This window comes from Pleurodeles waltl, chromosome 5, assembly GCF_031143425.1.
Source record: "Pleurodeles waltl isolate 20211129_DDA chromosome 5, aPleWal1.hap1.20221129, whole genome shotgun sequence".
Classification (NCBI taxonomy): domain Eukaryota; kingdom Metazoa; phylum Chordata; class Amphibia; order Caudata; family Salamandridae; genus Pleurodeles; species Pleurodeles waltl.
In genome coordinates this window covers 929945886-929961875 of record NC_090444.1, presented here as the reverse complement: position 1 = coordinate 929961875, position 15990 = coordinate 929945886, and positions in this window count along the sequence as shown.

The following is a 15990-nucleotide window of genomic DNA, read 5'->3' as shown; positions in this document are numbered from 1 at the left end:
AGCACCCATCTGGGTTTGAGCTGCATGCACACCTATGACATTCTACTGAAGTGCCACATAAACGTAGTACAACATGTGGAGCTAGATGCTGCTAGGAAGACAAACATACAGTCCTACATGTTAATTAGTTAACAGGGAGGCTCAAGTCTGTGGGTAACACTTAAGCATCACTGGTCTGTGTGAATCAGGGTGTGACTTGCTGACTAAATCATCAAAATGGCTACCTCCAAAATTTTCATTGGCATAAATGTAGCAACAAATATCACCCTGTTCACCTGCCCATGCCTACAGCGCAGCACTAGATTCCCAAAATATGACTCTACGCCACTAATTGTCCAACTCAAATATGGAAAAACAAGTCAAACTCCAGTCAAGTCACATATCAGATCATGTACCAGCACATAATACCTTGCTATGTGTCCGACACACAGGAGTCAATCACACAACAGCTGCAAACACAACACAGAACTAACATATCAACACTTACTAGATATGTCTGGGTCCGCAAATCGAGCCACTTCTCCAATTGTGCAGGGGGCTGGTCCACCTGTAAAACATGGAAGGGTGAAATGTGATCAATGTCTGCGCACTGTACAACACTTGGAACAAAAAGTCACTGTGTGTGACATTATATATGATAGACCAGCACCTCAGGCATGTAGACACCCCAACAGACATACCACTGCAAACATGTACTGACCCTGTCACTCCAGTGAGTGACACACACACATATGCACACATGCAGTGGCCCTAACAATCATGTGGTGAAAAACATTATTACTCAATTGGGTGCAGATTAATTTATAGAGGGTACTCTCCTTCTTCATTTGTTGTTATGAGAGACATGCCAAGCCACATTCCTGGTGCACTGCAATACCAGTCACTCAGGTATTGTGGCTTGTGCATCAAGGGACAATCAGTTACTGTGTGATGCTCATGTGGGTTGAGTGTAGCTCATGAATTATTATGCTTTCTATGGTCCATTATATGTGTGCCTGTGTTGTCTGTAGATTACATATGCCACATTGCCAGTGTACCCAGAGCCGTATATGCTCCCTATGACACCATGATGGCATGGATCCTGTGAGTTACTTGATGACAATCTCCCGCTAAACATGGATTGGCCATTTATCTAAATCAAAACAACAAAGAAATATATGCTGACAGTGTCTATTTTGATCATCCGTGACTGAATGCATGGGCACAGGTGTAGTCATTGCACCTGAAATGTGTTACTCATTGCCCTGTGTACCTATGTCAGGTATTGTAAATCACAGTTAGCCACGTTCATCATCTTACATTTGCCAAGGTGGGTGATCTGTGGGTATACAACAAACTGACACTGTTCCCTAATTGAAACATGGTTTAGCAAATGTCCTACTCTGGCAGTCTTGATCAGGTAGGTCTCAATTTGTATGCACCTTGGGAATGTCAGCAGTCACAGGAATGCTGGTCTGCTGATCTTAGCATACACCCATGTCTGTGATAGCCTTCATATTGAGAAGTTAACTATTGTACATATGCTGCACTAGATCAACCGGGGGGTACCAAACGTAAACTAGCAAACTATTTCGTCACTTTATATGTATGATGGAAGCGGTCAGGGGTCCCTTGCACAACATCATGCATGTAATAATTTGTGACCATGCATTCACCAAGTTCATGTATCCCATAAAGACCCATTAACTTATGAGGATTGCATGGCTATAAAGTGACACAGATGGCAAATGCATCAGCTCTGTTCCAGCAATTGTGCCCAAGGCAAATTAAAACACACAGGAACAATGGACAGAGGGCCACATATTTTACTTTTCTTCAATGTGTAGCATTTGCTTCATGTTTTACGCTACAGCTATGGAAAGTAGCACCAAACATCTAGATATTATCCCGTGTGCATTACTTTGGCATCCATTTCTAATTTAAATGCTGCACAAACCAAGTCAAAGTATCAGCCTAAGATATTACCAGAGGTTAGGAAGAACTTTGTACATACGGCCATGAAAACAGTTCAGACATGTATTCCAAATAATTGGGGACTACATTCATTCCTTGCTTTAGCATGTGAAATACATCTCATTCCTGGTACACTCACAGACCATGAATAAACATAAGTTTGATCCGCTTTACCATCATCTATTGAGGTCAAAGCGGCACTAATTGACAAGATCAAGTTGTGTTTTGTAAGTTTGTGCAGCTTTTGCGTCAACATATGACGGTAATGTGTAGCAAATATTGTATAAATCAGGACCACTGTATATTTAACTTGCATTCCACATGTCCCCAAACATTGCATGCAGCATGTCAACAAATCTGCTACTGTCACTACAGAGCATTTAAATGTGCACATTAGTCTGAATTGTACTCACCAACAGGGCCACCAATCACCACACCCAGGTGGTCCAACAGGTCTTTCACTCTGGCAACAAGGTCAGCCCAGCGATGCTTGAGTTGGTGGTCATTGCACGGTGTGTTGAATATTCTCTTCAGATGGTACAGCAACTTGGACCATCTGAGCCTCCTCGCCTCCGTGTGCTACCCCTGTATCACCCTGTCACCAGCCTCTAAAATCAGGGGTAGGAAGTGGAACACCGGCCAAATGAAAGCACCCAGCTCCTCCTCGCCCATTCTCCCTAGATGTGGCCTTCCCAACATGACAAAAGGTTATCGGGATAGGAAAGGGAAAATAGGAAAATACAGGGAAAGAAGCTAGGAAAATGAAATAAAAAGAACCCACAAACAGCCCAACAATACCCCAACTAACACTACCCACTACACACTCCCAAGAGTACAAAGACAAAATCAGACTAAAAAAATGACAAAAACACACTTACACTGATTAACTGAAACAATTACAAATACAACAGATGACAAATGGAATGGCACACAGGACACAAAAGCACACATTGGACAAACAAAACTCTCAGCACAGCTACACAGTCTAGAAGATTCACAGACTGCAAAGTGAAAGTGAAAGTACACCCACTGTACCATTTCTGTAAACAGGATATCCTATTACATCACTTCCTGTCTCAAATGCGGTGCGTTTTTATTATGATGCATGACATTTTTATGCCGCTTATGGGTTTTGCGTCAATGCTTAAAAATTCCCTTGCATTGAAAGATCAATATATTTTTCATGGCTAACCAATTTCATGGGGTGCAGTGTTGGAATTATCGCTATGGACCAAAGGATGTATAATGGCTGTGAGCGTCATTTTTCAATGCATATGCAGCAAAATTTGATGCATATGCTTCTTTTTTTATGCTTTCGCGTCAAAATATCTGTCTTTAACTGTGTTTGTGTAATTTTTCTCATTTTTAACATACATGAAAGCTGTAACTATACAGAGATAGGCTGTTTGGGCCTGCTATGTGTGTTCCAGTGTTTGGGCACATGTGGCAGACCACACTACTGCGGACCATTATACTAATGTTGTTGTGCTGGATAAGCACTCTTCACTGACGCAGCAGTAACCCAAACATTTGAAATAAAAATTGGTATTCCCTAGTTTGAGAAGGTGGTGCGTGAATAGAGCATGGCAAGGCTACGCCACTTGACACATTCACTCATGGCATGTGTGTCTATGTCTGTGAATTGGCTATTTCAATTGTTGTTGTGACTCTGTGTGAACGTCACAAGTCGTGTTTTGCATAATGTGCTTGTATGCATGTGTTGTAAATGTAGATAACCATCAGATGCCATTCATTGTGGTACATCATTCAGGATATGTGTTACTCATACCTGTAGCGTCTAATGCTGTGTGAACTTCCCTGACTTGGGGGATAAAACATCTCCCATGACAAACCATGCACAGGATAGATAGAGGACGGTTGATAATGGCAAAGTTACAAGGGTAAGCCATCACATGTACTGGAATGTTGGATTCCACTTCCTGGTCACTTGTTTGTACACTACCCATGAGCCAGGCATTTGAACAAACATGCTAGGTAGGTACAATGTTTGTGACACAGAGTCCCAAAACCAATCCAAAAAAGTTATGTTACACCACATTTTGAGTCATAAAAATGACCTATGTTTCTCCTGTGGCAGTGGAGGACCAGCAGACCATGCTGCATGTGTTCATATATTTCCAGTGGTTCATTGCACAAAGGTGTCCAGTTCAAGTGTGTGGCCATGTGCACCCTGTGTCAGTATTGGCCTCCATGTTGTCACAGTTACGTGCAGGTCTCGTCATGAGTGGGTGGATCCATTCCCTGCATTAACAGAGTATCCTTCAAAGCAGCATTGACCTGAAGACAAAGATAAATTGACAACACACATGGGGATAGTCCAGCTATGACACTGCAGAACATTTGTACAGCTGATAACAGGGCAACCTTGGTGTGCTTAAAAACTTTATGGATCAGTAATAGGAAACAGGCAGGTTTCTTCACAACATTTGTACACAGGATGACCTCTAAAATTCCCACTGCAAAGGGGAGCATCAGTGCCTCTGTGATGAATAATCTCACAGATAGTCACCACGCAAGCACCATTAAAAGTTTGTGGCCAATGTGAATCTGTGTGTGGACCGTCAGTGCACAAACATGTTTGTCCTTTCATACACATTAGCAAACGTTGTTTTTTGTGCTGGAGGCACCGTACCACACCCATGCATACAGCCATAGTACAATGTCACTGTTTGTCACTCATGAATACATGAAACCCAGACAAGGGATGGGGGCTGGATTTGGCTATTTGAATACATGTCCCAGACCATAATACGATAAGTAAACTGATTAAACTATACTATACATTTGAGGATTCATCGTAGACCTACCAGACACAATACCCCAGGAGGTAAGAGACGGCATGGAAAGCAACTATGAGACAAATGTAGCCACAGGGAACTTCTATGGCAACGCAAAGACAGGAACCAGTCAGGCCAACAGGATGCAGGGTAAGTCAGGGACAAAAATGAACAAGGCAAATACACAGTGAGCAGGCTCTGACTGGGAAAAGCTGGAACAACAATGTGGGAATTAAAAGCTGTACTCGTACTGTGGGCTGCAACGCTACACAATACCCCAAGGCCTGTGCTACGCAGGTGATTTATACGGCAATGCAAAACAAGGATATTCAGAAAGTGTCCGCTTCTAAGCAGTTCCAGGCAGCAGCAAGGGCATGGCAGAGTCAAATGGCTGGTCTGCATGGAAGTGCTCACATGTGTGTGCAGCTTCAGTCTCTCACAAGTCCTGTAGGTGAGAATCAAGTTCAAAGGGCCAACAGTACCTTTCACATGTGAAGCAATGGACAGCTGATTACAGGTCCTATCAACTACCAGGCAGTGCATTATCGGACCTGAAGCCCATGCAGACAGATGAACTATGACTATGGCATGCCATACTAAAGAGGGAAGCACTCAGGAGTCAGAATGGGAGTCTGTGTGTGTGTAGATGAAGGGTATCAGGGTACAAATAGTCCATATACAGGGCCCCCTAGAGAAGGGTGGGGAGAGACTGAAAACATGGCAACGGCAGGACATATTGCCTGGGATGGACTGCGCAGGGCATCTCTTGTGAGCAATGCTTGTCATACCTGGGGCACTCCTGCTATCCATTTTCAGCTAAGATGGACTTCTTGTCACACATGCTCCTTGCAAAGATAGCTGATGTCACACTTACTGCTGTCAAGGGTGTGGTCATACATTCCTGTTACCAATGCAATACCACATCCACTGCCTCATGTATGAAACACTATTTAACCTTATGATTGATGGTGTCTTAGTTGTGTGCCATGTGCTGCAATGGCCCATGTTGGCAACATGGATGTGTCTCGGAGATGTGGTCCTTCACATGTGAATTAGACAGGACATATGGCACTTCCACTGTGTTTGAAGTTGGGTGTATATTCATACCCATCAAATGTGATGTGCCTTTTTCAGTATCCTAATCTGTATTTCTGCAATGCCCCATGAGGCTAAACTCTGAATATGATTCCTAGGGATCATGTGATGCATAAATAATTACACAGACCATGATTGAGTGATGAAGTAAGGTGTTTAATGACATATGGTGAGGAGGTGGTGATGGTGGCTATAATTGAAAGAAGTTTTATACAATTTGTTGTCTCCGACGCAATCCTGCTCCAGTGTTTGGATGGTCTCCGTCATGTTGCCGAACAGCATCCTCCTCTTCAGGCATTTGTGGGTCTGGTTCATAGAGGGGAATGTTCCTCCTTACACAAATGTTGTGCAGGATGGCACAGGCCAAAATGATCTTGCACACCATTTTAGGGGAGTAGAGGAGGCTGCCTCCGGTGATGTCCAGGCACCGGAATCTTGACTTCAGGATGCCAAAAGTCCTCTCTACTATGGTGCGTGTCCTCCGATGAGCCCCATAATAGGCACACTCTGCTGCAGTGGTTGGGTTTGCAAATGGAGTCATGATCCATGGCTGGATCCCATACCCCTGATCAGCTGAAAGTGAAAATGAGTGTAAATATTTGGATGTTGCTTGCACCTTGATTATAACTTTGCATGGCAGTTGTTATCTTGTGTTGTCTGTAACTCATCTGTGTTTGTGTTAATGTGTGGGATCCTAGGCTTCTAGGATGTTCTATCAGCATTGGGTTGTTTCTTTATCTAAACTGGTGTTTGGCTGATTGACTGGATATCAGCAGTATATTTGTAAACTTACAGTACATTGTGTATCTCCCATGCATTATGTCATGTGAAAGAAGTGTCCATGTATCTTCACTGGAGGTGACATCATACTTCCACACAAAGAATCGATTCCACTGTAGTGGTAACATGGTTGCACTATGTGACCTGAACATCCCATCCAATTCAACATATGTAATAGCATGTGAAAAATAACAGTGAGGCCATTTGATTGGGCTAGGTGACAATGTGCAACACATCTCCATAAGTTTGCAGCACTGAAGGGTTGATAATTGACAATGCACAAATATCCCATGTGTGACAAGTTCTATGCAAACCTATTTTTGTGCCCTCACCGAGTTGGCTCATGTGCAAACGTGTACCTACACTACTGAACCTGCTCCAGGGAAGCTTGCTAACTTTGTTGTGGGGTTGAAGGTTTAAGGGGGTTATTACAACTTTGGAGGAGGTGTTAATCCGTCCCAAAAGTGACGGTAAAGTGACGGATATACCACCAGCCGTATTACGAGTCCATTATATCCTATGGAACTCGTAATACGGCTGGTGGTATATCCGTCACTTTACCGTCACTTTTGGGACGGATTAACACCTCCTCCAAAGTTGTAATAACCCCCTAAGTGTCAGAAGGTCCATATGCCTGTACATCTTTTGTGTATATGTGTAATTGTCTCAATCCGTATGTGTAGCTATGTGCTCTTTGCAATAATGTCACATCAATATTTGTTCTTAGCAAAGTCCACTTCCTTATTGCTGGCGGGCAATGTCACCCCAGGAGTGATGTGAGATGTTGGTACTGACTCAATGATTCCATGTCACCTTAATTTGAGTTATCATCATCATGCTGTGTGTCTCATGGTGTTTGACCTGCACCGAACCACATTACACACCCCTTACACAGTACGTATTGGTTGGAAGGGTGTGTGATTGAGTGTTATTGATGTGATATTGTAAGATTCATCTTCCAAGTTGTACTGACAGTTAAGGCCATGTCATTGCCATTGTGTGGTTTTAAATTGGTCCCTTGTGGCTCTGGAGTGGCATCTGTTGTTATTTGCATCTGTCATTTGTCCATAGGTGTGTATCCCATTGGGTCAGGATATAAAACATGACTAGCAGTGTCACAACCTCCGTGTCATCCTGGCCATGTGTCAATGTAGTGGTGTATGTGTTGTGTGTCCTACAGGGTTGCTGTGCAGTGTGTATATAACTAGGTTTCTGTACTTACCAACAAGTAGGCCATTTCCATATTGTCCATCCTGGAAGTGTTGACTGATGGTGCAGTGACAGAAGATGAATGAATCATGTACACTCCCAGGATACTTTGCCATGATGTTGGTGATCGATCCTCGGTGATCCACAATGGCCTGCACATTGATGGAGTATGTGTGCTTCCTGTTGCGGTATAAATGCTCGGTTTCAGCAGGTGGCACAATCCGTACATGTGTGCAGTCAATGGCACCAAGCATGTGTGGGAAGCTATTGATTTGGTAGAAGCCCTGTTTGGTCTCCTGCTGCTTCTGCTGTGTGTTGGGGAAGCTGATGTGGCGGGGTGTGAGGGAGATGTTGGCATCCACTACCTTGGGTAGGAAGGCAGAGAATGAGGACTGTGAGATCCCGGCAACTAGGGCACCAGTGGTTTGAAAAGAGCCACTTGCCAACATGTGGAGGTCAGCTAGCAGCTTGGTCTCTGGTGGAATGATGTGGGGTGTCTGCAAGCTGGGCGCCAACTGTGGCTCAATGTGGCGCAGCAGCAGCTGTATGGCTTGCCAGTTTAATATGTACCTCTGGATGACGTCATGTTTCTGGAGGCCCTGAAGGGTTGTCCTGGTCCGGAATAACCTTTCCTGCCTTTGCCTTTGGGGTCCCTGCTGGTGTGGTGGAAGCTGCTGCTGTTGGTCCTGTGCGGGGTGTGAGGGAGATGTTGGCATCCAGTACCTTGGGTAGGAAGGCAGAGAATGAGGACTGTGAGATCCCGGCAACTAGGGCACCAGTGGTTTGAAAAGAGCCACTTGCCAACATGTGGAGGTCAGCTAGCAGCTTGGTCTCTGGTGGAATGATGTGGGGTGTCTGCAAGCTGGGCGCCAACTGTGGCTCAATGTGGCGCAGCAGCAGCTGTATGGCTTGCCAGTTTAATCTGTACCTCTGGATGACGTCATGTTTCTGGAGGCCCTGAAGGGTTGTCCTGGTCCGCAATAACCTTTCCTGCCTTTGCCTTTGGGGTCCCTGCTGGTGTGGTGGAAGCTGCTGCTGTTGGTCCTGTGCTCTGTGTCTTCATGCATGGTGGATGAATAGCACCTCCATGTCTTCCTTTTGGAGCTCTGTGGTTTTTCCTTAAGTACTGGTGTGTTTGCCCCATTTTAACACCTGCCCTGACCCAGGCCTCCAAGCCGTGTGGGATTTTTGCACGGTTGGATAAATATGGCGCACGGGTGTTTAAGTCATTTTTGGACGGGAACGCCTACCTTGCATGTCATTAAAGCAAGGTGGTTTCACGCATCCAGAAAATGATGCACACTGGGAAATTTTGACATTCGCGGGGTCGGGCGTCAAAGTATAAATATGGTCTTAGTTTTGCACGAAATTTGCATAAAAAAACATGACACAAATCCAGCGCAAGCAGAGTATAAATATACCCCCAAGTCCTTTAAAATGACACTGGGCACCTCAGCAGTGCACCTATGAGTGCACTACGTATGTTGGGGTCTCTAAACTTACATGCACTACCATATACTAGGGACTTATACATAGCTTGATACAGCATTTTATAATTAGCCCAGTTTTCATAATCCATTTTGCACAGAGCACTGACTCTGGGACTGATTAGCAGTACCCATCGTACAGTCAAGAGTCAGTAACCACCAGTATGTTGACTAGGGTAAAAAAGAGGACTTTCCTACACTCTTTGATAAATCTTCTTGATTATGCCACCCAATCTGGTTTCTGTAAGCTGTGAGCTGTCAACGTCAGTGTTGGAGATTGCTAAGGATGTTGAAGAAATAACAGCAGCCACTCAGTTTTCAGAGTCAGTCTTTCTTTTACCATTTTAAGTTGAAGAACAATGAATCATAGACCTGAAGTTAGAAAAGCCTCTGGTAACAGACTTCCCAGGGTGCTGGGCAGTCACCATTTGTCCTTTGGTAGACACCACTATCAATGGTTCAGCATTATATGAACCATCAGATTTTCTTTTGCACATCTGCCGGGCGATCACACAGTCACCTTCTTTTAAATGTGATGTCTTTTGCATGTTTACTGTTGTCAGAGTAAGCTTTTATTTTCAGTTTGTTAACCAAATCCCTGATATGAATCATGTTCTCAGTCTGGTCCCTTTTGGTGGTCCATTGAGGTAACGTTGGGCCAGATGTATCAAAGCTTTTTGCATTCGCAAACGGTGTGAATGCCTGTTTGCGAATGCAAAAAGCCATTTCAGAATGTATCAAAGGCATTCTGAATGCAATTTTAAGGAATTGCTAAAATAGCGATTCCTTAAAATTGCGACCCTGTTTAGAGAATCGCAAATTGCAACTCTCTAAATAAGAAATCGCAAATAAGGAATCCTTATTTGCGATTTCTAAAGCACATGTAACAAGCAATTCCTTAGTGCGAACTGGGCATTAAGGAATCGCTATTTACCACCAAGTTGAACTTGGTGGTAACCGTGTGCAAATTTTTAAAATGCATTTAAAATGATTTTTTTAAATTTACATGTAAAGCACACATGCCGTTTTGGCATGTGTGCACCTTACATGTGTAAAAAAATATGTAGCACCCTGGACTTTTCATTTCTAAAAATTGCGAATTCCAGTTAGGAATTTGCAATTTTGGAAATGCAAACAATTCGCAAATATGGGCCTACAGGCCTACAGGCCCATAGGTGCAAATGGGGGCCAGTATCGCAGTTTGCGATTCGGGAATAGCACTTGCTATTTTGCTATTTGCGATTTTTAAGAAATCGTAATTAGCGAATCGCAAATGTGATACATTGCATTTTGCGAATCAGAAATAGCGATTTCTTAAAAATCGCTATTTCTGATTCGCAAAAGGCCTTTTTTTTTTTTTTTTTTAAATTTCAAAGATTTTTATATTTTTATTGTAAACACTGCAAAATGATACATAAACCAAAACGGACCAATGTCCCCGCATTTTCAAACAGTAGTACATAATGAATCAAAGAATAGAGAAAGCAAATAAAGCATTGGGATTTTGCCAATCGTATTTTTAAAAACATATCACGTTGTTTGAAACAGAAGAAAAAAAAAAAAGAAGATGAAGATGAGGATAAGAGGTAAGGAATAAGCGGAGCGTCGTGCTACAGGGCGTTTGGGGGAGGCGGAAAGGGATAGGGAAAATAAACAAACAAACAGAATGATGATGGCGTAGATACAAGGTCATCTGGCCCCCGGGAATAGAAAGTTCACTCCTCACTGTGTCGAGATCCGATTTGGGAGCAAGTCGTGGTGCGTATATTCAGTAGGACGTCAGTTTTAGGCCGGGTGTTTTTACATTGGAGGTCATAACATCGGGGTAGTGGTATATACCGGGGCAATGTGTTAGAAAAGTAGCAGATCTATCAGGATATTGAGGCCTGGGTCTTCTGTCTTCACTCGGCGTAGTTCATGCTTAGTACTCAGTATCCTTTCCGTGACTCAGAGAGATGGTTCTACGGGGGGAGTATGCTAGAAGGAATAGGAGAGACCAGGATCAAGGCCCTGATGAGGCTGGGAGGAGAAAGAGAGAAAGAGAAAAGAAAAATAAACTAGTAAAGGAAAAGAGAAGGGGGGTGGGGGAGGGGAGGGGAAGAAGGGAAGGGGGAAAGGAAGGGCAAGCGGGGAAAGGGAGGGGGGTGGCAGGTGGTTTCATACAGCCTATGGTCTTCCCACGGTGAGGAAGGGAGCCCACACTTGATTGAATATGTGAGCTTGGTCTTGCAGGTTATAGATGATTCTTTCATGCATGGCAATACGGGTCATAGCTATAATCCATTCTTCCGGGGTTGGGGAGGTCGTCGACAGCCAATGACGGAGGATACAGATTTTTGTGATGGCTAATGCTGTGTGTAGCAACCTTTTATGTGGTCTAAAGAGGTCTGGGAGGGAAGTTGTGTCTTGTAAAAGTATGAGAGAGGGAGGAAGTAGTGACGGAAGTTGCATGGATTCGGCCAAAGTAGAGCCCACTGCATCCCATAGTGGTCGGACCGTTGTGCAGTCAGTTAAGATATGTTTTAGGTCACAGCATGTCTCTGAGCATCGCCAATATTTCGCATGTGGAAGCAGTCCTGTTCTGTGCAGTTTCGCTGGGGACCAATACCAATTGTGCAGGACCTTAAAGAGGCAGAACTTTAAACGCACCTCCCGTGTACCTCTGTCCAGGGCCTCTAGAATGTCCTTCCAGTCATCTGGGTCTAATGTCTGTTGTAATTGGGTTTGCCATTGTAAGCGTAGTTTATCTAGGAGAGGTTGGGAATAGAGCTGTCAGGTGAGTAGGTCATAGAGACCTGCCATAACTCCCCGGTGTTGCCCCCACTATTGGAGGTAGGCCACCACGGGTGAAGACTGGGACCCCCGTTGGGTAGTGTCAGTCCCCTGGCTAATGCAGTGTTTGAGTTGTAGGTATGTCCACTCTTGGGGCGGCTGGAGGTCCAATTCTTCCTGTAGTCTAAGAAAAGATTTGAGTGTGTCATTTTTCAGGATCTGGGAGAGGGTGTGGATGCCGGCCCTCTTCCACTGTGGCCAATTGAGCACTTCACCGCCTATCCGGAGTCCACTGTTGCACCACAGAGGTGCTTGAGCATGAAGGAGAGGATGGACCCCAAGCAAGCGATGAGCCCTTCGCCAGGCTGCCCCGGATGCCTTCAGAATAGGATTCACAGAGTTGGCGGATGGGAGGTCGTCGCGGTAGGGCCCTCCGAGTCCCTCATTCACAGATAGCAGCAACCTTTCCACAGCAACCCACTGAGGCGGATCCGGCACTTTAGACAGAGCATGGGATAGTTGGGACAGGTGTAGTCTCGGTGAATAATGCTCCACCCATGGGAGCCCCATGCCCCCGTGGGAGCGACGGGCTATAAGCTTGACAGGCGATAAGCGCAGTCGCATTGAGCCCCATACAAATGATCTGATGAGTGCATCTATATTTCGCAGCGTGTGAAGGGACACCTGCAGGGGGAGGAGTCCCAGAATATTGGTGAAGTGGGGCATCAAGACCATCCTGACCGGCCCCACATAGAGAGGCCCAGTTGGTTCCATTTTGCAAAGTCAAGTTTTGGTCGTGCGATGAGGGGATCAATGTTGTCCTCCACCATATGCACCAGGCCTGGATTGACTAGCACCCCCAAGTATTTGAGGCGTTTCGGTGTCCAGCAAAATGGGAAGCCTAGGAGGGCTGCTCTTGTAGTCATCCGCGAGAGGGGGAGCGCCTCGCTCTTATCCCAATTGATGCAGTAGCCGGAGAGGGTTGCAAACCCATCTATGACCTCCAGCAAAGCTGGAATGGATCGTTCTAGATCCGTGAGAGTTAGTAGGACGTCATCGGCATATAGGTAGATTTTAGAAATGCCTTCCGGCGGTGTAAGGCCTATTATGGAAGGGGAAGATCGGATAGCTGCAGCAAGGGGCTCCATTGCTAGCAGAAACAAGAGGGGCGAAAGGGGACAACCCTGTTGTGTGCCTATACGGATAGGGAAAGGGTCTGAGAGGAAGCCTCCACAGTTAACTCTCGCTGCAGGTTGATCCTATAATAACCGCACCATTGAGATGAATCTGTTTCCCAGACAAAATCTCTCCAGTGTCGTAAACAAGTAATGCCACTCTATGCGATCAAACGCCTTTTCGGCGTCCAAGGACAGAGCCAGCGCCGCCTCTGGCAGGTCCCTTGAGGTCCAAAGGGTATGGCATAGGGTGCGCAAGTGGTTCCTAGAGGAGCCGCCCAGTACCAACCCCACTTGCGTATGATGGATCAGGGACGGTATAACTTTGCGTAGTCTATTTGCTAGGATGCTTGCTAGTATTTTGATATCACAGTTTAGAAGAGATATGGGTCGATAGCTGCCACACAGCAGGGGATCTCTCCCGGGTTTAGGTATGATGGCTATTGTGGCATTGTTGGATATGTCCCCCAGGGTCTGCACCGAACAGCCTTCACTCAAGGCTGCATGTAGGATGTCAATCGCCTCTTACCTACACATTTGTAGAATTCCACCGGGAATCCGTCCTACCCGGGCGATTTGTGGTATGGAAGGTCTGAGATGACTCTTTCTATTTCCTGCCTGCTTATTCCCCTTCTAGAAGGCTGCGTCCCTCTTCTGACAGGGAGGGTAGGTCAAGGCCCTCCAGGAAAGCTGTGATCCAGGCAGAACTGGACGTTGTCTCTGGTGTATAAAGGTGCCTATAGAAAGACACAAATTCATTTGCGATTGCTTGTGGATGTGTTAGAATTTCTCCGGAGGAGGCACGGATGGCCGGGATAGCAAGAGCAGCTGCCCTCTGGCGAAGCTGGGCTGCCAGCAGACATCCAGCCTTCTCGCCCTGTTCGTACTGTCTGCCTTTTAACCTCTGTAGGGCATACTTGGCCTTGGAGGTGTATAGCTCATTAAGGGCCATTTGGGCACGTTCTAAGTTGTGGCGCCCTGAGAAAGAGGGGTGCATGGTGTATTGTCTAGTGAGCCAACGAATGTCGAGTTCTAGTGCCGCCTGTTGCTCCTTTCTGTCCCTGTTCGCCAGCGCAGCATCCCTCATTAGCTGTCCCCATATCGCTGCCTTGACTGCGGCCCATGTGATTCGGCTAGAATCAACAGTACCTAGGTTGTCTTGGGCGAAGGTGGCTGCATGATCCTGTAGCTTTCCCTGGGGGGAACGATAGCGATGGACTGCAAATCTCCAGGGTTTGTGGCCCGGGGATACTAGACCCAGTCAGATCGCTATGCTGATTGGGGAGTGGTCCGTGAGGCCACCTTCTAGTATGCAGTCGTCTTGAGTGTGGGCCACCAGGTTGTGGGATAAGAGAAAATAGTCGAGGCGGGATTGGGTACAGGTGAGAGAAAAGTAAATTCCCTTTCTGTCGCGTGTATTAGCCTCCAGTGGTCCAATAGGCCGTTGTCCGATAATATGTCGGTCTGTAGGGCTCTGTCTGCATTATTACTTACTTCCAAGGGTCCCGTTCTGTCCAGTACTGCCTCTCTGACTAGGTTCCAGTCACACCCTATTACATAGCCAGATGCCCCTATCTCAGTCAGGAGCCGGTTGAGTTGTAGGATAAAGAGGAGTTTTGGGCCAGTTGGTGCGTAGACAGAGCCCACGTACAGTGAGGCGCCGCCTATTTTTGATTTAGCAAATACGTAGCGACCCTCAGGGTCCGTCCATGATATAATAACTGTATGGGGTAGGGTTTTTCATAGTAATAGCGCCGCCCCACATTTCCTTGGGGTGTTTTCAGTATTGGATGAGGTTGGGTTGCAGCTAAACAGGGCAGTGCCCACCCAATCTTGTCGTAATTTATCGGATTCCGGTCTATCTAAGTGCGTCTCTTGCAATAGGGCGATATCAGCTTGTTTGGAATTGAGATAGGATAGGATTTTTTTTCGCTTTATGAAGTGGGTAAGGCCATTCGCATTCCATGATATGATCCGTAGAGGCACTGTTGGTGCTGAGTTCGGGTCAGACATCCCTGCGCCTTATGGACACCTACCTGGGTATGGAGACACTTGGGATAGGGTAGAAAATGGGGGGATGGGGGCAAGAGGGGGAGGGGAGAATAGGAACTTGGTGCGGACTCTAAAGGCGGGAAGGGAGGGTGGGAAGAGGAAGGCAGGAGGTAGGTAGGTGGAGGAGAAGAAGATGGAAGAGAGAGGGGTCAGTGTGTGGGGGAGAAACAAATGAACAAGGCTGAAAGAGAAAAGAAAGATAAGAAAATCGGGACAAAGGTCCCGGCGTTCGAAAACTGTAACCTGCGGGTCTAGAACCCAGGCCTATTGAGCTCCGGTGCCCGAACAGCGGACCCCAGGCCGGGGGAGGCACGCACGCGCGGCACTCCAGTCCCCCCTGATCTGGTTCTCCCATTTGCGTGCAAGTCTAGGTGACTTGAAAGGGAGGTAGGAGGGTATGAGGAGAGGACTGTGTTCAGATTATGTGTGGCTCCTGTGGCGACTTATGTCCAAAAGTCCAAAGATCCAAGAGTGGGTTGGCGCTGTACCGTGAGAAAGGGGGGGGGAAGGAGGGAAGGGGGAATTGGGAGGGGAAAGAACGAAGGACAGGGGAAAGGTGTTGTGTGGATCTGCAAGGGTTTTGGAAGATAAGATCGGAGCCTAGGTCGCATCTAGGAGAGTATAGTAATAGTATCAGCGTATGTCAATTTTTCAATTTTTCCTAAATCA